The sequence below is a fragment of the Spermophilus citellus genome, assembly GCF_964194105.1.
Source record: "Spermophilus citellus genome assembly, chromosome: 4".
NCBI classification, from domain to species: Eukaryota; Metazoa; Chordata; class Mammalia; order Rodentia; family Sciuridae; genus Spermophilus; species Spermophilus citellus.
The window spans coordinates 7,625,059-7,645,317 of record NC_138185.1 but is presented as its reverse complement, the minus strand read 5'-3'; the positions used below and the strand labels follow the sequence as shown (position 1 = coordinate 7,645,317).

At 63.4% G+C, this 20,259-nt stretch overlaps 2 long non-coding RNA genes across 7 annotated transcripts; one reads left to right on the top strand and one right to left on the bottom strand.

The window, feature by feature from the left end:
* Nucleotides 1-187: 187 nt before the first annotated feature.
* LOC308646061 lies at nt 188-15,390 on the top strand. Of its 6 annotated transcripts, none has more exons than XR_014021306.1 (7): nt 188-202; nt 267-1,396; nt 2,004-2,820; nt 3,198-3,865; nt 8,959-9,172; nt 10,008-10,120; nt 10,640-15,390. It is a non-coding gene; the product is annotated as an uncharacterized lncRNA (long non-coding RNA). The 6 variants fall into 6 exon arrangements; XR_014021307.1 differs by having other exon boundaries at nt 8,940-9,172; XR_014021308.1 differs by having other exon boundaries at nt 8,940-9,172; nt 10,008-10,141; nt 10,725-15,390.
* Nucleotides 2,718-19,183, bottom strand: LOC308646063. Its single transcript, XR_014021313.1, has 3 exons — nt 18,256-19,183; nt 17,991-18,172; nt 2,718-2,836 (listed from the first exon to the last, which is right to left on the bottom strand). It is a non-coding gene; the product is annotated as an uncharacterized lncRNA (long non-coding RNA).
* Nucleotides 19,184-20,259: the final 1,076 nt, after the last annotated feature.

Below are 20,259 nucleotides of genomic sequence, written 5' to 3'. Positions count from 1 at the left end.
AGCATCGTCACCAGGTACCAGGACACCGAGCCCGTGACGTCACTCCCCAGTCTCGGTTTCCCCACCCGAAGTGACGAGGTGACGTCCCCGGGGGCCACACTCGTGCCCCTGCCGCACCCAGTGGGCGCTGGGCCCATGCCGGCTCCCTCCCGCCCAGCCCCAAGCTGGCCGCCCGGGATGGACATCGAGGGCTGTTTTTCAGGTGGCCCCGGTGGCCTGGGCCACAGGGAGCCCACAGCGTGCCACAGCCACTTCCTCGACACCAGGAGCCGCGGCTGCAGACTCGACAGCGGCCATGGGTCCCTGCCCTGCGCGGTGACCCTTTGTGTGAGGCCCGTGGGTCACCTGACTCTGTTGACAGACTCCGCTGACCTCCCGCGGCCCAGGCCCCCCGCACTGCGGCTGCCGCCGGGTATTTTTAACCCTGGCCTTGGCCTTGGCCACCCTCCACCACGTTCCCGTGCCGCTGCCCTGTGAGGCCCACGGTTCGGATTCACTGGACGGTAAGCATCAGCCAAGCTCCAGGCCCTGCGCAGGAGAGGGCCCGACCACCCCCAGGGCCTGTCCCCAAGGTGCCCCCAGCCTGCTGCGAGAGTGACCAGCCCGAGTGGGGCCAAGGCGGCCATCACCACCGCCCATCCCCGGGCCGGAGGGTCTGGAGTCTGGCGAGGTGGGCCCAGGGGAGGCTGCAGGGGGAGGCTGGGGGGACAGGGATGGGGCACCTCCGGGGCGCGGCCCTGTCTCAGCCTGAAGCCCGAGAAGCTGGGGCCCGGCTGCGTGAGATTTTGTGGGAAAAGATTCAAATGCGCCGACTTCGGCAGGTGGCAGGGGATGGCTGGTGGCTGCTGTTGCCGTCGCTGGTAACGGACTTTAGAAAAGGTCAGAAACAGCCCCAGAGCCCCTGGGGGCGGCCGGCCTCAGCCCCAGAGCCGGGGTGGCCTGGGACTGTGGCCTGGGACCGTGGCCTGGGACAGGCTGCTCCTGCCGTCCCGGGCACCCAGCGCGGCCTCCCTGAAGGTGAAGTCATTCGAACTTGAATTAAATAAATCAGAGTTTTGCCAAGGCGGCAGCCGCTGGCCACACCCCACTTTCTGACGCGCTGGTGTCTGGGCTGCTGTGGTGATTGACAGCCTCACACCCTGTCACATCTGGACCACGCCCCCCTGCACAGCCCACAGGGCTTCCCGGCTCCGAGCACAGGAAGCCCCACTGGTCCCTGGAAGCCAGCCCTGGTGGATGTCCACATCAGAGACTGGTGACACAAGACTCCGGGGGCCCGTCAAGAGCCAGCTCAAAGCAAACTGCTGCGTGTGCCACATGCCAGACAGCCACCGCCACGGGGTCAAAGCCCAGGAGAGAGGAGATGGCCAGGGCGCCCAGTGCTTGGGATCGGCAGGTCCTGGAAGGCTCTCTGAGGACACGATGTGAATGGAGTGAGGACAGGGGCCAGGCACCTGGCAGGAGGAGGTTCAAGCAGAGGGAATGGGAAGGAGAAGTGTAGAGGGGATGGGCCAGGGTCAGATTACCCAAGGTCTGCCAGCACATGGTGAGGAGGAGGATTTTTATTTGAAGAGAGGTGGGGTTGTGAGATGACTGCAGCACAAAACACCGAGCAGCCACAAAGCACTTGTATGTTCAAACAGGAAACTTTATTGCCTGAACTCCCAACAGAACTCCACGCACACTCCCGGGAACTCTCCCCAACACCACCCACGCAGCTCCTCTCCGGCACACCACACCCACCGGAACTCCCTCCACCGGAACTTTCCCAACCAACACGAACTCCCCAGGAAATCCCCGGGAGAACTCCAAGTAGTGGGCGCCCCTAGGCGGACAGCAGGGGTCTATATACAATTGAATCAATCCAGCATCATCTTAATGGCTGGCGTCTCAACCATTACTTCTGGCAAAATGCCAGGGACCATTCCGACTCCGCTGTGGCTCTCAACAGACTTGGGTTTTTTGTTGTTGTTGTTTTAACATTTATTTATTTATTTATTTAGGTGCAGGTGGACACAACACAATGCCTTTATTTTTATGTGGTGCTGAGGATGGAACCCGGTCCCGCTCGCTCGTGCTAGGTGAGCGCTCTACCGCTGAGCCACAATCCCAGCCCCTATGCAGAGGTTTTTGTTTGTTTGCTTTGGCACCAGGGGTTGAACTCAGGGACAATGGACCACTGGGCCGCGTCCCCAGCCCTATTTTGTTTTACTTAGAGACAGGCTCTCACTGAGTTGCTGAGAGCTTTGTTTTTGCTGAGGCTTTGAACTCAAGATCCTCCTGCCTCAGCCTCCCGAGCCGCGCAGTCACCAGGGCGCGTGGCTCAGTTTGTCTTCTAAGGCGTCTCCTCCAGCGTGTGGCCACAGTGGTGCAGAGCGGGAGGGGGGACACAGGCAGGAAGAGCCAGTTGTCATGGGCCCAGGCAGGCGAGGACCGTGGCATCTGTGAAGGTGGTGACAGGGACGTGGACTTGGGTGTACAGTGGGCCCTTGGCATCCACAGGGGGTTGGGTGCCATGGTCCAGGGATGCCAGGTGCCTCATGGACAGTGGGTGGTGTCCACACGGATGCCCACCGCCCTGCTGTCCTGCACACAGTCCCTGGGGAGTGGCGCCTAAGGCAGGGCCAGGGCTGGCCCACGGCGGTCAGGCTGGTGGCTGGGCAGGACAACACGGCTGCAGGAGCCGGCGCAGATCCTTCCCCCAGACGTTTCCACCTGAGGCGGCTGGAATCCACGGTGAGAACCCGCGGTGCAGAGGGCAGCTGTCACTTGTCACCCAGTGGCGCTCAGGGTGGGACGGAAAGGAGCAAGGTGGCACAGGTGTGGAGCGGAGCCCCTGTGGGTGGGAAGAGGGCAGGCGGGTCACGGAGGGACGTGGCAGGAGGGGCTCTGTGTGCAGGGAAGGCCTGGGTGGCCCAGGACAGCCTGGGCGCTGGGCAGTCCCCGCAGCAGCAAGGTCTCTGGGGGGCCGCAGCCCCAGGTCAGGGCGCAGGTGGAGCGGGGTGAGGTTGGCAGGGACGCAGGGCAGAGGCCTGCGTGGTCCTTTGAGGGGTCTCTTTTTCCTTTGCGGGTGCTGGGACAAACCCTGCCTCGCACAGCCAGCCTGGTGTCTCCCCGGAGGCAGTTAGGGAGGCTGGAAGGTTGAGGCCCATCTCGAGAGGCTGCTGTGGGCTGAAGGAGGCTCCCTGCACCCTCAGGGCGCTGGCCCGTGGTGAGCAGGTGCAGTCCTCTCAGCTCTCAGCGAGGACCCCTGCCCAGCTCCGCCCCAGGCCCAGCCCGCAGCCCTGCCCGCCCCACGCGGCCTCAGGACCTGAGACTTGGCCCAGACTCTGGGGGACTTTTGTACCTGGGAGGGCGCGACACCTGTGCCCCCTGGATTCCTATCACTAGGGCTGTCCGGAGGCCACTCCCTGGGACCTGGTGACAGAGGTGTGCAGGGTCTGGTGTGGACCTGAGTGGGGCAGGGCCAGTGCTCTTGGGAGGGGACATGGGGTGGTGGCTCCTGCTCCTGTCCCCCGTTGGGCCTGAGTTCAAGGGAGGATCCTTCTGCCACTACCGGCTGTGACCTGGGCAGTCACCGACTTTCTGGACCTCAGCCTTCCCACTGGTGGGCAGGGATGATGGTGGGACTGGTGGACGGCGGCTCTCCTGCCTCCTGGGATGGTTGTGGGATGTGACGAGGCCCGGCCCAGGTGACACTCCCACTCAGTGTCACCTGTCAGTCATTATTGTAAAGTCATTATTGGTTGTTGGTCACCAGCCGGGAGCCAGACTAGAGCCGCGGCCCGTTTAAGCTTCCTCCTCGGAGTGAGGGTCATTACCAACCCCGTTGACAGAGGGAGCCCGGGCTTGACTGGCCTGGCAGGTGAGCCCGGTGGGGGGGGGGGCATGGCTGGAGCCAGGCCTGACCTTGACCCGGTTCCTGTCTTTGAAGCTGTGAACCGACCTTGCTCTAGAATCTGGGACTCGTGCTCTGTGTGAAGCCCAGCACCCGTCCACACCCGTGGGGACCCTGCCTTCTGGGGCCAGCCAGCCCGGGCTGCACCCTGGGCCCGGGGTGTAGGCAGGAGACGGACGGGGCTTGCTCCCCAGAAGCCCAGGGCCTCCCTGGAGTCAGGAGTCCAGCAGGGTACCCATGTCCCATCAATAAATATGCCCCAAAATAGCTCACTGGCCCAGCCAGGAGGAGGAGCGGGACGTCCTGTTCCCATCGGCTCTGGCCAGGATGACCATGCACTTGGCCTCCCCTGTCTGAGGTTGCTGGAAGAGGCCAGAGCTCAGCTGCCTGAGGCCTCCTGGGAATGGACCAGGCTCCCAGGCACCAGCACCCCCCGCCACAGACACGGGAGCTTCCCGGACTCGATGCTGGCGAGGCCAGACTGTGGATGGACCGGGGCCCACACCTGAGCAGATTTCCAGGGAGATGAAGAGTGTGGGTTCCAGTCCCGGCTTGGACGGTCCCCGGCTGTGTGACTCTGGGAAAATCTCTCTCCTCTCTGAGCCTTGTTTTTCTCACTGGGAAACGGGACAGATATTCCCTCAGGTGGTGGTTGTGGTTGAGTTGACGTCTACCAGGGACAGTGTGTAGACGTGCAGATGGCTTACTACCTGCTCCCCCCACCCCCACCCTGTACATCCCAGCAGGGGGCTGGGAGCCTGGGGGCGGTGTCCCTGGTGTTTGTCAAATAAACAAAGCAGCAGGTGCTCAAAGACCTCGGCCTTCTTGTTGATAGAGACTCAAGGAGCACCTCCTGTGGTCACAGCTTGTGTTGGTGGGCAGCTCAGGTGGGCGAGGGGAGGAGAGGCCGCTGGGCAGCTGGCCTGCAGCTGAGAGGCTGGACAGCGCTTGTCTGCAGTTCCAGGTCCTGGTGGGCGGAGCTGCTGCCTGGTGGCACACAGTCCTCGAGGCAGGGGCTGCCTGGCACCTTGGGACCCCTGGGCCTTCTGGGCCACACCCGCGAGGTGACCCCGCAGGAGGAGCTCCCAGAAGGGGAGGGGCGAGTGGCTGGGTGACCCCAGTGGCAACAAGACCCGTCCCCTCTCCCCTCTGACGCCTGGCACCGTCCTTCGTGTGCACTAGTGGGTCCTCAGGACCCCGAGGCCCCCACAGGCAGCGTAGGTGCCCACGGCCGACGCAGGTGGACGATCTCTTGGCCTTGTCCTCCTCCTTCCTGGCTACGTGGCATGTCCAGTTCCTGAGCCCACGGACTCCCTCTGCCCACAGCTTCCCGGGCTGCCACCCCCCCACAGGGAGCCCTCGCCTGCCCTGTGCCAGGCTGACGTCCACTCTTCTTGGGCCTGGCCCCGGGGACCCTCCTCGGGAGCCTCCTCTGACCGCCCCCACCCTGCTGTGACGCTGCACTTTCCCCAGTGTCTGAGATCTGGGGACAGCGGAGGGATCTTTGTTCCTCTGGAGCCTGGGGCCCGGGTCTGAGGTGGCAGGGAGGGTTTCTGGAATCCACGCCCGGGGGGGGGGCCCTGAGGTCGGGGGTCACACCTGGGATGAGAGCAGGTCCAGAGGAGGCTGTGTGAGGAGTCTTGGGCCAGATCTGGGCCTCGGGGAGGCTCCCTGTCGGATTAGCCGGGGCGACCGCACAGCCCAGAGTTCAGTGTGCGGCCGCTGGGCTCAGTCACTCCATCCAACTTGGAGCTTAGCTACGGTTCTTCCAGGGACATGGGTGACTTCAGCCTCTGGGCCTCAGTTTCCCTGTCTGAAAGGTATTGGGGACCGAGAGGGTCGCGGTGAGCACCGAGTGACTCCACGGTGCACGTGTGACCCGGGCCAGGGGCTTCGGTGGAGATCGTTGTCATTGTCCTTAGTTGAGGCAGATGGCGCAGGACAGGATGAGACGTTCCCCGCAGACCCTGGGCGCCTGCTCCAGGCTGGTCTCCATGGCGATGAGCCCTGAGCCCTGAGGATGACGTTGGGCGGGTCCAGCTCCTGGAGCCTGGGGCTGAGCTGGGCACTGACCTGCTCTCGGAGCAGCCTCTGCCGGAAGGAGTCCCTCTCGTCGCTTTTCCAAGGGCAGCCCAGGCTCAGCAGCAGGCGGCGCCCGTCCAAGGGCACTCACCAGCCAGGGGCCAGGCCCGCGGCACCTGACGTGGGTCTCCTGCCCCTAGGATCACAGGCTGCTGGGTGGGGGGTTTAAGGCCACGGGACCCAGTGTCAGACCCTGTAGCTCTCCCCAGGCTCACGCCCAGCTGTGGGCAGGTGGGGTCCCTCTGGGCCCGGGGAGCGCCTCCCTTTTCCAGATGTGAGAGGCCAGGTGCTCTGGGCTGGCTCCCTGTCGGGCTCCTCGGCCCTGATGACGCGAGGCCCACCAGGTGACCACGCCTCTCCTCCCAGGGTCCTTGACGTAATCACACCTGTCGGGTCCTGACAGTGCAGCGATGTGCCCACAGGCCCTAGGGACCAGGACGAGGCATCTTTGAGGCCCACTGCTCTGTCTACCACAGACCCACAGCCCAGCTCCAACCTGGACTTCCTGGCTTTCCTGGCAGTGCCCGGCTGCAGATGGACAAGGAGGGCAGCCTGCTCATGAGGCGCTTTTTTTTTACCTGAGGAGGCCCCAGTGGAGGCCCAGGGCTGGAGGAGGCCAGGTGGAGGCCAGAGGGCCCAGGACGGAGTGGCTGGCTGCCAGAGGAGAAGCCGGCCTGGGCGCTCCGGGCCACAAGAGTCCAGAAGGAGCTGCACTTTCTGGGTTGTATGTGGCATCTCCACTTTTTAAATGTTAGTAAATGATTCAAAATCACGAGAAGCTCAGAACGCAGGTGCATGGAACGTGTCTGAAGCCAGATGAGGCCTGAGGGCTGTGGGTTTTGTTTGTCACCCCAGCAGGGAGAGAGGAGGTACATGGAAGAGTGACCGGGAGGGGGGTCCCTGGGCCTGCCCTGCCCGGCTGGAGAAGCCTGGGCGGTGTGTGGCCAAGAAGAGGGGACAGCATGCTTCCTGTACGAAGGGACAGGGCTGGGCTGGGCTGAGGCCCCAGTTCCAGCTCTGACTCCAAGTGAGCAGAGAGGCTGTGTGGCCTTGGCCTAGTGACCTGGCCTCTCTGTGCCTCCTTTTCTCTCAGGAGAGGCTGAGGCCACAGAATGTTCATTAAACACTGTTGCTTCACACCCTGTGCTGGCCCTGGGGACCCAGGATGCGCCTGCAGTGGATGTGGATGTGACGAGGGCCTGGAGCTAGGCAGGGAGACCCCTTCGCTCGTCCATTGAGCACCGACTGAATGCCTGTGTGTGATGTCATCATGGGGTTTTACAGGAGGGGAGCTGAGCCTGACACACAGCCAGGCAGGGGCGGAGCTGGGGGGGAGCCTCTGACCCAGAGAGCCCTGTCTGCCCCTCAGGAGTGGCCCTCAGCTGTTTAGCAGCCCTGGAATAGCAGAGTGACCAGCAAGGGCCTCCTGGGGGGACATGGGGGAGAAACGTCCCTTTAGGTCAACGGTGTCCCAGCTCACCCTGGATCTTGAGCTCAGGGTGCCACTGGTGGGGCCTCTGAAGAGGCCGCCCGTCTTTCATCTTCCTGGACTTGAGGCCTGGACTTTCCTGTTTCTGCTCTGAAACTGCCTGGAAACCACCAAGCCGTGTGCAAGCACAGCGTCCAACTGTGAGCACCTACTGTGTGCCAGGCTCCCGATAGGCCCGGCCTCATTCCACCCCAGCCTTCCCGTGGGGCAGGTGCTGGGGCAGGAACCGAGGCCGTGAGGCTGGATGGGCGACTTCACCTGCCCATGCCACGTGGTCGGAGGCGGGTGCTTCAGCCACAGCGCTGCGGCCTCCTCCAGGCACCTGCACCTGCCACGGGTCTCTGGACTCCACCAAGGCCTGGCCCTCCTTCTGCCTGATTGTCATTAGGGCAGAAAAGGGGCCGTCCCTGAGGGTGCCACTTTCTCAGAATTGCCCAGTTTGGGGACTCCCTCCTGGGGTCAGGGGACCAGGCTCCCAGGTGAGCCCCTCTTTCTGCCAACCTGGCCATCGGGGGGCCTGGCGGGGATCCAGGCTGGGGAAGGGCTCTCCGTCCCGTCCCCCTGGGGAAGGACTGGCTGCCCAGCCCGGGCCAGGCGCAGGGAGGGCTTCGGGGTCTGGATTCCAAGAGCCGGGCCTGGAGGGCGGAGGGCGGAGTCTGAGCCCCAGCGGTCAGCCGGCAGCAGTGACCCAGGCTGTTTCTGGCCCTCCCCTCCTCCCGGCGGCAGGCCCCGCCCTCCTCCCGAGCCCCGCCCCCTCCTCCCGAGCCCCGCCCCCTCCTCCCGAGCCCCGCCCTCCTCCCGAGCCCCGCCCTCCTCCCGAGCCCCGCCCTCCTCCCGAGCCCCGCCCTCCTCCCGAGCCCCGCCCCTCCTCCCGAGCCCCGCCCCTCCTCCCGAGCCCCGCCCCTCCTCCCGAGCCCCGCCCCTCCTCCCGAGCCCCGCCCCCTCCTCCCGAGCCCCGCCCAGGCCCGCTCTGTTCTCATCCACAGCAGCCAACAGCAGGAGTCCAGCTGCCAGGTCACCAAGGGGCCGCTACCAAAAAGTTCAGAGGGTCAAGCTTTGGTGCCCACGGTACCCCAGCAGGACACCCGCTCGAGGGCCGCAGGGGCAGGTGGGAGGGCGCGGTGGGGACCGCGGCAGACCCAAGAGCCCGGAGTGGCTCCCAGCCCCAGCCCACTGCGGCCTCGAGAAAGGAGGCCCCGGCCACCAGGGACCCAGTGTCCCTCCAGCTCTCTGCACACGTGGCAGAAGCGCCTGCTTTTATTTCTGCGGATCCCTCACTCCCGGGCTCCAAGTCCCGCTTCCCCAGCGAGGGGGCCACCGCCTGGGCCGCCCCCGCGTCCGCGTCCTTTCCTGGGGCCACTGTTTGAAATCTTCCTGTCCATTGATTCTCAGTTTGTTTTCATCTCATTCTTTTGGTTTTATTTCAATTCATTTAAAAAAACTTTTTTTTTGGTTTGTTTTCTTCCCAAGTCTCTCTTCTTCTAAAAAGGAGGCAGCATTCCAAGCTGTGGGCTGCAGAGCCCCTTCCCCACAGCTCCGGGGAGTCTGAACACACTGCTGTTCCCCGGGCCAGGCTGGGAACCTGGGTGCCCACTTCCTGCCCACGCCCCAGCAAGCCAGGCCCCGTGCGGGCTTTGACTAGCCGTCACAGTTCCTGATCACCCAGAGGCCTCGCTTTCTAAGAAGCAAAGCAGATTTTTAAAGTAAGAAAACAGCCCAGCACGGTGGTGCTCATCTGTGATCCCAGCGGCTCAGGAGGCTGAGGCAGGAGGATCGCAAGTTCAAAGCCAGCCTCGGGGATTTATCAAGGCCCTGAGCAACTCAGTGAGACCCTGTCTCTAAATTAGAAAGAAAAGAAAGGGCTGGGGATGTGGCTCCGTGGTAAAGCGCCCCGGGTTCCATCCCCAGCACCCCCAAAGAAAGAAAGACAATAGTTAGTGCGTTAAGGAAAATCCATTGAGACCCACTGACGCTGGGACCCAGAGCTATGGACCCCGCCGCGTTCCTGCTTTCGGGGGGCTTCAGCCCGAGCGGGCACCACAGGCAACAGGGCCATGTCCTTGAAAGACACCAGGGCAGGAGAGATGAGGAGGTGGTGAGGGTGGCAGGCCAGGTGGGCTGGGTGGCCACAGGCAGGGACACGTGGCTGAGACTGGACAATGAGAAGGACAGGGCCAGGGGACCCCTGCTGTGACCCCAACACACCAGAAAACCACAGTGACCTTGGGTCATGAGTCCTGCCAAACTTTTCACCTAATGATATCTTAGACCTGAGTGTTTATTTTTTACTTAATATCTTTTTTTTGAGGGGGGTGCCACTGAGCCACACCCCAGCTCTAATTTGTGTTTTACTTGGAGACAGAGTCTCACTGAGTTGCTTGGCACCTCACTGAGGCTGAGGCTGGCTTTGAACTCACAGTTCTCCTGCCTCAGCCTCCCGAGGCGCTGGGATATTTAATCTATATTTTGCATGTTTACATTTCCTAAAAACCAGAGGTGACTTGTAGCACTTTGTAAACCGCCTCTGTCCCTACTCAGAGCCTCCGCTGTCCCAGCTGCAAACCAAAGACGGTCTTCACAGCCACCCTGTGTGACAGTGACTCCCAGGCTGGTGTGAAGATTCACCAAGAGAATGACCCTGGGACACAGCGGTCCAGCGAGCTGTTAGTGGGGTATTTTAATTACCACTTTGTTCTTTTTTTTTTTTTAATCAGCCCCAGTGGGTGGAGATTAAGGTGTCCATTTTGCAGAATTTAAGGCTCCGAGAAGCAAGTGTCAAGGACAGAGCTGTGAGCCCCTGGGGGGGCCATGGGAGGGGGGGCCTGGGAGGAGGTGGGGGCCCCTGGGGGAGAGCCCCTAGGAGGAGGTGGGGGCCCCTGGGGGGTGCAGGGAGACACCAGGCCCAGGCCCCTCCCCAAGAGAGGCCTTGAGGCGGTGAACCAGCCCCTTCTTTCCGTTGTCCCCTCTCTGCCCCGCTCTGCGTGGCTATTTGTTTTGGAGAATGTCAGTCACACTTATCTGAGGTCACAGGTTTTGGGAACCCAAACCACAGACAAAAACATGCCCTGCCATCCTCTGGGGATCAAGCAGTGAGATGAGTTGGGTTTGGCGCTGGGGGTGGCGTGTGGGGACAGCTCTGTTTTGGCAAAGCCAAGAGTGTCAGGTTCAAGGTCTTCTGTACCCTTGCGGGGACCTGGGCAGGCTCGGCCCGCACCTTGCTCCTTGCCAAGGTGCTGAGGCTCCCACCCTCTGCAGTGCGCCCCAGGCAGCAGGCAGCCAGCATGAGGGGGACCTCAGGTGACACAGCCCACGGCATCGCAGCCTCAGATACTGCAGAGAAGGGGGCACCAGGCACCTTCCGTCTTCTTGCTGATTCTGGTTAACCTGAAGATCCTGTTTGGTTTTCTTGTGCTTTCTGAGAACGTCACTCAAACTCCTGAATGTCTCTGTGATCTGTCATGAAGCCTGCAAACCCAGTTTCCTGGTTCCACCCCAGCCCCCGTGCACCGGTATCCACAGGCACGAAGGCAGAGGGATCTGTCAGGACATGTCCTTGTGTCACTCAAAACCCCCACAGCTCCCATGCAGGGTGGGACCCAGGCTCTTCCTGTGGCCCTTCCAAGTGCCTTTCTGCCTCAGGACCTTGGTATGTGCTGCTCTCACTTCATTGCTATGCCTTCTGCTCAGGCCAAGTGAGCCCCACTTCACACGGGGCCCTTCCCAGTCACCGTCCCCTTCCCGGGTATGTTTCTCCTTGGCTCTTTGCTGCTACTTGATGTGCCGGATTTTACTGTTTTGTTGTTGCCATTGAACCCAAGCTCCCAGGGATGCAGTGTGTCTCTGGTACTGGATGCTCCTCGGCCTCCGAGTGAGCACCAGCGTCTGGCTGTGTGAATCAATGAAAGCTCCAGGCCGAGTCCCTCACCCCAGGAGGCCAGCTCAGCCCTGGGGGGCAGCAAGGATCATGGTGGGGTTAAACCCGGAGTCCTCCTCGTCTGCTGGCCAGTAGGCCAGGGGCTTCCCCTTGGCTCCAGGACTCTGCCACCGCGTCCTCCACACGAGCCCAGGATGGCTGGCAGGTCCCAGGAGAGGGACGAGGGGCTGGTGGGACCCAGCAGAGTGCCCGCCAGGCCAGCCCAGCCCAGCAGTCCGCGCTGGAGAGGAAGCGGTCAGCAGCGCTGCCCAGCCTGCAGCCAGTCCAGGTCCAAGAGAATCAGAGGCCCGGGGCCAACCATCAGGCACATTCTCGTGGCCAGAGGGGTGGAAACGAGGTGGCCGAGGTTGAGAGACAGTCGGGGGGACAGAGACGCTGCTGCCCAGAGCCCGCTGACCCCCCCCCCAGGCTTCTCCCCGTAGGCAGAGCCGCTTTGCTTAAGGGGACCTTGGAGCCTTGGTTCCAGGAAGGGACCTCCTCAGGACAGAGGTCCGCACGCAGATGTCGCTAGAGTGGAGAAGAAAGAAAACACACGGGACCCAGAGCCGCCAGGCCGAGGCCCTGGACTGCTCGGGCTGCCTGGGACCCAGCGCCCTCTGTCCTGTGTGCAGCGGTGGGGACAGCCGCAGGCTCCCATGTGCCAGACTCCCACGCAGCTGGAGTGGCCACAGGACCCTGTCACGGCCGAGGAAAGTTAAGCCATGCTGCCAGTGGCATCCTGGGACGGCTTTTTGACAAGAGGAAAGCAAGTGGGCACCGCTTCCCGTCCCTCTTCCCGCTGGCACCGTAGACGTGCCGCCAGGACCAACCAGGGAGCCAGAGCCGCCTGTTCAAGATGGCTGAGCCAAAGCTGGCAGCACCAGAGCCCTGGGGTGCCGGTCCCCATGGCCCTGCTGTCTGTCCCTGGCTCCTAGGGGGCAGGGGCACCTGAGCCCTGCACACAGTGACGGGGCCTCTGTGCCTGGCCCTGGGGGACTCAGCTCATGGACCGGGTTTCCATGGGGCTCTTCCAGCTCCTCACACTGCACCCTCCCGTGAACTGAGTCCCGATGAACTGAGACCACCCGGTCCGGCCCTGAGTGAAACACGGGGACATTCTTGCTGTTCCCAGAACATGGCAGGCAAGTGGCAGCCAGCCCTGGGCAGTCCTTGTGCCAGATCGGGTCCCCGCCTGAGGAGCTGCGCTGGCTCTGACTTGGAGACCGTGGGAAGGCCCCGCTGGGGTGTGTTCTTGTCCCCGGGAGGCCGGAGCTGACCATCTGTGACTCAAGGCCGGGGTCCAGCTGCACTTGAACCCAGCTCTGCCGCCCCTGGCCGTCTCCCCACAGCAGAATGGAGGGGACCAGATCAAAGCTCTCAAGAATCTCATTTCAAAGCCGGGAAAGCCCTTTACAACTCCGCCCGCACCCGATGTCCACCTGTAAAATGAGATGAAAGGGCAGCGCGGGCGCGGGTCGCCTCCCCCGCAGGCCCTGGCCCTTTAAAAGTCTCCGTGTCCCAAGGGGAGACTTGGCCCCCCAAGCATCGCTGGGCAGGACAATGGCCCAGACCTCTCCCTGCGCGCCCTCAGCCCGGTGCCAGGGAGGCCTGGGCTCGCCAGTGCTGGGAAGGTGCTCGCTGCCCCCGACAGCTCCCTGGCCACGCCCTCGCCACCCGGCCACGCCCTCGCCACCCGGCCACGCCCTCACCGCCCGGCCACGCCCTCGCCACCCGGCCAGCGCGCCTGCCCATCTTCCAGTTACCTTGCTCCCTGGCCCCTCTCCCCTCACCCAGGGCGCCCAGGATCGAGGTGCTATTTAATCTTAACAGCTAAAAAGTCCCTCTTCTTGGACACGGGGTGCTTCCCGCCCTGTCCTCGGCCAGGGCCAGCTGGCCGAGGCCCTCCAACACCGCCTGTGGCCGCACATGTGGACTTAGACGGGGCCTTCCGCCCCCCCTCCCGTTTCTTCTTCTCCTTTTCTGCTTATTGGCGTTTCCGATTCTGATCTGTCGACATGTGCATTTGTGCGATGATTAAAAGGACACGTGGACAGCCGGCCCCCAGCTCCAGCCAACTCAGATAAACAACCCGACGAGTAAGCACGATTCTGAACGGAAGGCCCAGCCTCCGCTGCGAGGCTGCATTCTGGAGCCTCCTGTGCCAGGCCCCGCTCTGCTGCTGCGTGCCCCTCGGAGCGTGGGGTCTGGGCGCTGGGTGGCCCCAGCTAACACACCAAGCCCGGCTGGGCCAGGCCCCAGGCTACGGGTGCTGCCAACCACATCTGGGGAGCTCCCTGTTCCCAGGTGAAAAGACGACGACAGGAAGCACCACCTGTCCCCCACGTCAATGAAGGGACCACATCCGTCCAGCCCAGGACCTGGTGCTGAGCCCTCCATCTCCCTGCAGATACCGTCGTTCACACAGGGCCACCAGCTCTACCTTCACAGTCCATCCCTGTCCCTCCAGCCCTTGCAGTGGCTGCTGAGGCCCTCTGTGACCTCCCTTCCCAGCCCACCCAGCCCACACCCTTCTCTGGCTCTCTCAGCTCCTCCCCACCTCAGGGCCTTTGCATATGCTCTGTCCTGCACTGGGATTCATTTTCGTCCCAGCATGCCCAGGGCTAGGTGGGCCAGGTGCCCAGGGTGAGGGGAGCAAGGAGGCCCCCACTGGGTGCCAGAGGCCCTCGAGCAGGTCTGGGAGCAGATGCCTCCTGGCATCCCACACACTGGTGGCCTCTGATGCCCCACCTGACTCCAGTCCTGCACGCGCCAGATCCCATTCCTCTCATTGTTCGGTCTCAGCTTAAATGACCCCAACCTCCACAAGGAGCCTCGCTGACCTCAGACGACGGCATCCCTGACATCTGTGTTTCTTCTGTGTGCCCATCTCTGCCCACTGGATGCCAGGCTCTTCTAGGACAAGGACCGCCTGCCTCCTTCTCAGAGGTTTCCCAGCGTGAAGCCAGCCCTCAGGGACGGGAGATGTCTGTGGGGCGAAGAAGGAAGGATGAAGGACCAAGGACCAGTGGGGGCAGAGGCGGGACTGGCCCCAGGTCGCCTGGCTGCCAGCCCTGCTCGGCCTGTCCTGATGGGGACCCGCTGCCCAAGGACAGGCCTCCCGGGGAAGCTTCTGGGCGGCAGGGGCTTGGCCACAGCCCGGGGTGCAGCCTGGGCACCCGCCCCGCGGCCCCCCTTCCCTGCTCCACATTTTATTTTTAGCAGATTTGGGCACAGCCTCTCCTTAGGAAAAGTCCGAGAGTGCAGGGAGGCGGTTTTGGAATCCGGTGGGAAAGTAGGCCAGGCCGGCGCTGGCCGCGCTCCAGGCGATAAGGCCTCAGCGAGGTTAATAACGTGCGGCCGCCACAGAATTCATGACCGAGAGGAAGCAGCAATTAGGGGATTGTGCAACTCGGGACAAGCCTCCCTCGCAGCTCATAAAAGCCGGGGGGGGGGGGGGGGCGACGCTGTCACCCTGGGGCGCGGGGGCCGGCTCGGGGACTTGGGAGAAAGTCAAGCTCTCTGCTGGGGGTTCGCGCCCCTCTCCCCATCACCCCTGGCCCGGGGAACCAGGGGCAGAGTGGACACCTCTGCAAGCCAGCTTTTCTCAGGGCTGGGCCCGGAGCCACCAAGGAGGCGGGCACTGCTGTGCCGGGAGTGGCCCAGCTGCCCTGTTTCGATGCCGCCTTGTCAACGGAAGAGGCTCTGATCACCAAGTGAACGGGGCCACAAACATCCCTACCCTCTGTGACCGTCCCCTCCTGCCCTCCAGTTACTGGGAATTTTCAATTTCTCCTGTGTTTATTTCTCTACTGCTTGGTGTTCCACCAGCACCGTTTGCTTTTATCATCAGTTAAAAAAAAAAAACCCTAGAGTATTAAGTCTCCCCTTTTCTCTTCTTTGACAAGCTACGGCCTGGAACGCTCTTCCTCTAGATCTCTCCATGGCTCCCCCTCACCTCCTTCAAGTCTTCCCTCAAACCTCGGTGTCCCATTAAGGTCTTGGCTGCCCGCCCTCTGGAAACAGAACCCCCACCCCCACCCCCACCCCCTCACCCCACCCCCGCCTTCTCCAGCCCCTTCCCTTCATCTTTATTGACAGCATTTATCACCAATTAACCCCTGCCATGCCGCTCATCTGAGACTGGTTCCCGCCAGGACATCAGTGCCAGCTGCAAAGGGTGTTCTGTCCATCTCCTCCTTGGCTGCAGCCCTAGTGCCAGTCACAGCGTGGGGGGGATGGGCAGACACTGCTGAGGGGGTGAATGGATGCTTCCTACTGGCAGGACGGACCCGAAAGCTGACCCCTTGCTGGTCTGGCTGGGGGCTGCCTTGGAGTGTCCCACAGTCAAGCCCTCGATGCAGCTTGTGGGTTCAGAAATGGGGCAACAGGGCTGGTGGGCAGCTGGGGCTGGCCCAGTGTTCGCAGCTGGCCCTGTTCCCCTTGCTCCGGGCCCAGTTCGGATGGCAGCCCCCCGCGCCTGGCCTTTCTGGAGAGCTCCTGGCCACTTCCACTGGGAGTCTGAACGTGGAGACCCCCGGCTGCACCTGTCGCGAGCATGCTCAGGCTGGGGGACCAGAGCCACAGTGGGAGCACGCACCGCCACGCACATCCCTCCCCGCCGTCCAGCTCCAAGACCTAGCCTGGGCCGTGGAGGCGCCCGTGGTCATGCGCACTGGCGGCACAGCCTCGAGGGCTTGGCACGTGGGCGCTGCGGCCATCCACCCCGGCCGTCCACGCCCAGTGCACGGGAGCCGTGCACACCCACGATCACACACGCACGCCCACTGCAGCCACGCAAACCCCGGCCCTCTCCACGCCGGTCACCCAGACGCACCGAACCCCCCCCCCCCCCCCGCAGGAGCAGCCCCGCCCCCCGCAGGCGGGCCACGGTGCCCGGCCTGACCCCGCCGCACCCCTGACCTCTCCGCTCCAAGAGCCCCGCGTGGGCCAACCGCACCGGCCAGCACCCGGCAGCGGCTGCGTGATGCCCACGTCAGTCCTGACTGTGCCGCCTCGGGGCACGTCTGCGGGCGCGTCTGTCCGGGCACCCGCCCACTTCCTCCCCTCCGTGGGCGGGTGGCCTGCTGACATCAGGCGTTTCTGGGCCTGCCTGGCACCCAGTGGAGAGGAAGGAAGCGATCCGCCGCCGGGGAGCCGACCCCAGGGCCGGGACCAGCCTGTGGCTGCGCTCCCCGGGTCCCTGCGGCCACATCTGCCTGCCCTTCCCTCACAGGCCACCGCGGCCGCCACTCATGAGGGACCGGGCTCTCCAGAGGAGGGCCAGAGCGTCCCCTTCCATCCCTGAGGATAGCAAGGCCCACGCCCAGTGTCCGTGGAGCACAGCCCCAGGTTGGCCCTGCCCCTGGGTCCCCAGAGCAGCCCCTGGTGGCGTGCACACGGCCCTCCCGTCTGGCAGGGGAAGACGCAGGTGCAGGGAGGTCCGCCTGGGCAGGCTGGCCCCGGCCCCGCCCCTGCTGCTCGGGCGCTGGTTCGTCCTGTTCTGTGAGCCTCCCCACCCAGCCTCCGCGGCTGTCATCTAGCGCCGGTGCTGGCGGAGCTTCCGGAGCCCCTGCGACAGCCCAGGAAACCGCCGCCCGGGCCGGGGCAGGGAGAGCAGCACGGGCTTCACAGGGCGCAGGGCGCTTCTGCAGCTGCCAGTGTCCTCCTTCATGTGCCGAGGCCTTGGGTGGGACCCGAGGGGGGAAGGGCCTTGAGTTGGCTCTGGGTCCCCAGCGAGGCTGCGTGGGGCTCTTGGTGGCACAGAACCCGTGTTGACAAGAGCAACAGCACTTCTGTCTTTTCATAATAAGTGACAGAAAGTCACCGACGTGCGGATTCTGTCTGATGAGCTTCCACAGATGCCCAGGATCACAGAACAGGACGAGAGCAGGCGGAGCCCAAGGCCCCTCGGCCCCAGCAACTAGCCCCCACCGCCAGGTGCCCATCATGGCCGCAGGTCACTTTCCTGCCCCCGGCCAGCTCCTGCGTCCCAGCACAACCCCCGCCAGACGCGCTGCTTGTGCAGAGGCCATCAGGTGCTCCTGGCTGCTGCCCAGTGGGGTCACCGTGAGAACAGCCCGTGGGGGCCATCAGCCCCTGGGTGGCCCTCTGGGCCTCTGGCTGCTGGGAACGTGGGTCAAAGCTGCCCGCTGGGGCTGCAGGGACGCAGGCTCAGGGAAGTGGTGGGAAGGAGACCACAGAGGCCCTGGCAGCCACCATGAGGGGAGATGAGGACCCCGAGGCATGGGGAGGGGGCAGCCCCTGGCCCTGGGCACGTGTGACAGTGGAAAGCTGGCCAGAGCGACAGCAGCAGCAGCAGCCTGCATTTATTAGACACCTACTGAGTTCCTGGCCTGGTTGTAGGCACTCTGCCTGGCCACACCATCAGTCCTCCCGAAACCCCATCATCTCCCCTTACAAGTGGGGAAACCAAGGCACGGGTATGCCTTACCCCTCCAGGTCACGTGGCAGGTGGAGGGGAGACCTGGTGCGACTCGGGTATCCAGCATCGTCACGTTCCCCAACCACAGGCCGAGCCTGGTTTGGGCCCCAGTGGGGCAGGTCTGGTTGGGCCTGGAGCCATTTCCATTTCATGGTCTCCTCCCTACCTGACGGCGGCTGCCGTGGCCTGGTCAGTTCAGGACTGCAGGGCCAGGTGCTGGGAGCAGGCAGCAGGGTAGAAGGCTAACAGCAGGACTCCAGATTCAGCTCATGAATCCTGGCCAGGATGCGTCCAAGCTGTGTGACTTTGGATCAGTTACTTAACCACTCTGAATGTCCCCTTCCTCACCTGTAAGACCAGAGACCACGACAAAGATGATGACCTGATGGGGACTGGAGGACTTGGCAGGGAGGACTGGAGGTGACATTTACCTGCTATGGGCCCTGCCTGGGGCCTCTCATGCTTAATCCAGCTTCATAGCACCTCGCAGACAGAGGCCACGTGGGCCCCCTTTACTCATAGAGAAATAGAGGCTCTGAAGACCGTGTCCACCAAGAACATCCAGACACTCCGTCCTGCTGCACGTCTGCCTAGAACTTGGGCTTGAATGTCCAGCCACAGAGGAATGTGCTGGGCGGGGTCCTGGGAAGAGGCAGAGCCCCTCGTTCCCCCACAGTCCCCTTGGCCTCAAAAATGGCACCTCCGTCCTTCCAGGCCCGGCCCAAAGCCTCAGCGTCCTGCTTCTCCAGCCCCACCCCCAACCCTTCCAGGATCACACAGCCGCACCCCCCCACCGCAGCTCTCCCGGTGCTGCCTCCGCCAGCCACCGTCTCACTACCTGAAGGAAGTCAGGTCCCACCCCTCCTCTGCTCAGCATCTTCCTGAGGCTCCCAGGTAGCCCAGAAAGACAAGGTCCTGGTTGTCCCCAGGTCTGAGGTGGCTGCTGTTCCCACGTCCCCTGCCTGTGTGCTGGCTCCCTTCAGGCACGCTAGCCTCCTGCTCCCAGAACACACTGGGCACTCCACGGCCTCAGGGCCTTTGCACCTGCTCTTTCCTCTCCCTCTCTCCCTTCCCAGAGGTAGCCAATGAGCACCCTGCCCCAGCTCCTCAGGCCTTTCCCAACTGTGAACGTGTCCAGGGGCCTCCTGGACCACCCTTGAAGTCAACAGGTCCCCTTCATCAGTGCTCCTTGTCCTCTTCTCCCTTCTCTCCAAGTCGCCCAACCTCAGTTAACACGCAACAGTTTGCACTTATTAATATCATCATGGTGACAGTTCCGAGCGTCCTGCCCCTATGCCCCGTGGCTCGGCTGGCCCGGGTGCCCGAGTGCCTTCCGCACCCCGCCTGCTCCTGAGTGCTGGCCTAACTGACGTCTGTCCAATCAAGACTGGCGACAGGTCTAGCAAGGGGCCGCCCAGGTCACCAGGCTAGGGCACTGTGGGGGGGCTCTGAAGCCAGGCTGTGCCCTTAGACTGCTGGGGCCCGCTCAGGTCAGCACCCCAGGGACGATGGCTGTGTCACAGTCTTAGGGCAACAATCCCATCCCCCCAACCCAGGAGAGCCTTTGGCCAGGAGAGAGAGGTCAGGCGGGCTATGGCCTCCAGCCACCAGGAGGTGACTCATCCTTCCCGTGATGACAGGTGACATTCCTCCTTGTGCCCAGGGGGACTTTGGCCTGAGATAAAGGGAGCTGGCCTCCTGCCTCTGGGAAGAGGAGGACAAACAGGTGGGCGAGGCCTCCTGGCCACTGTTGGGGGTCTGCAGGTCTGGGCTGGGGGTCGTGAGCGGGCAGCCGGTCTGGCTGGTCCAGTGTCTCCCGCGGGTCACACTGGGCGTGAGTCCTGCCACCTGGAAAACGGAGCCTTCCCTGAGAAGCTGACTCCCTTCAAGGGTCCCTCCACCTGCCCCCGCGTGGCCCAGAGGAGGGCAGCAGACTCCGAATGGGCCAGGAGAGGCCGGGCCAGGCTCCAGCTGTAGTTTGGTTCTCCGCGAGGAAGGCTGAGCTGCAGGAGGGACACTGGTCACATAGCTAGAGACGGCGCGGAGTCCCAGGGAGTCCCTGCATCTCCTGTCTCGGGAGGGCTTTTGGCCGCAAGGAAAGCACAACAGGTCCCAGCGGCCGCGTGCAGGTCACTGTCACCTGGTGCCAGAGACGCGGGCTAAGCAGGCCTCAGCCGCTGACTTGCTCCGCGATGTCCCCAAGGGCCAGTTTCCCAGTCGGTCTCCCTCTCTGGGATGTGACTTCCAAAGTGCTCTTGGCTGCCTGGCACCTGTGCTCAGCCAGGGCAGGAGGGCAGGGAAGGGCCAGGAGGGGCCAGCTCAGGGGCTTGGTGACCTCCTCGGAGCCCCGCCCAGGAGACTTCTCTCTCGCAGGCCCAGGCCTCCCGGCTGCAGGGAGGCTGGAAGGGGTGGGGTTGCCTGGCACGTTGCACCCA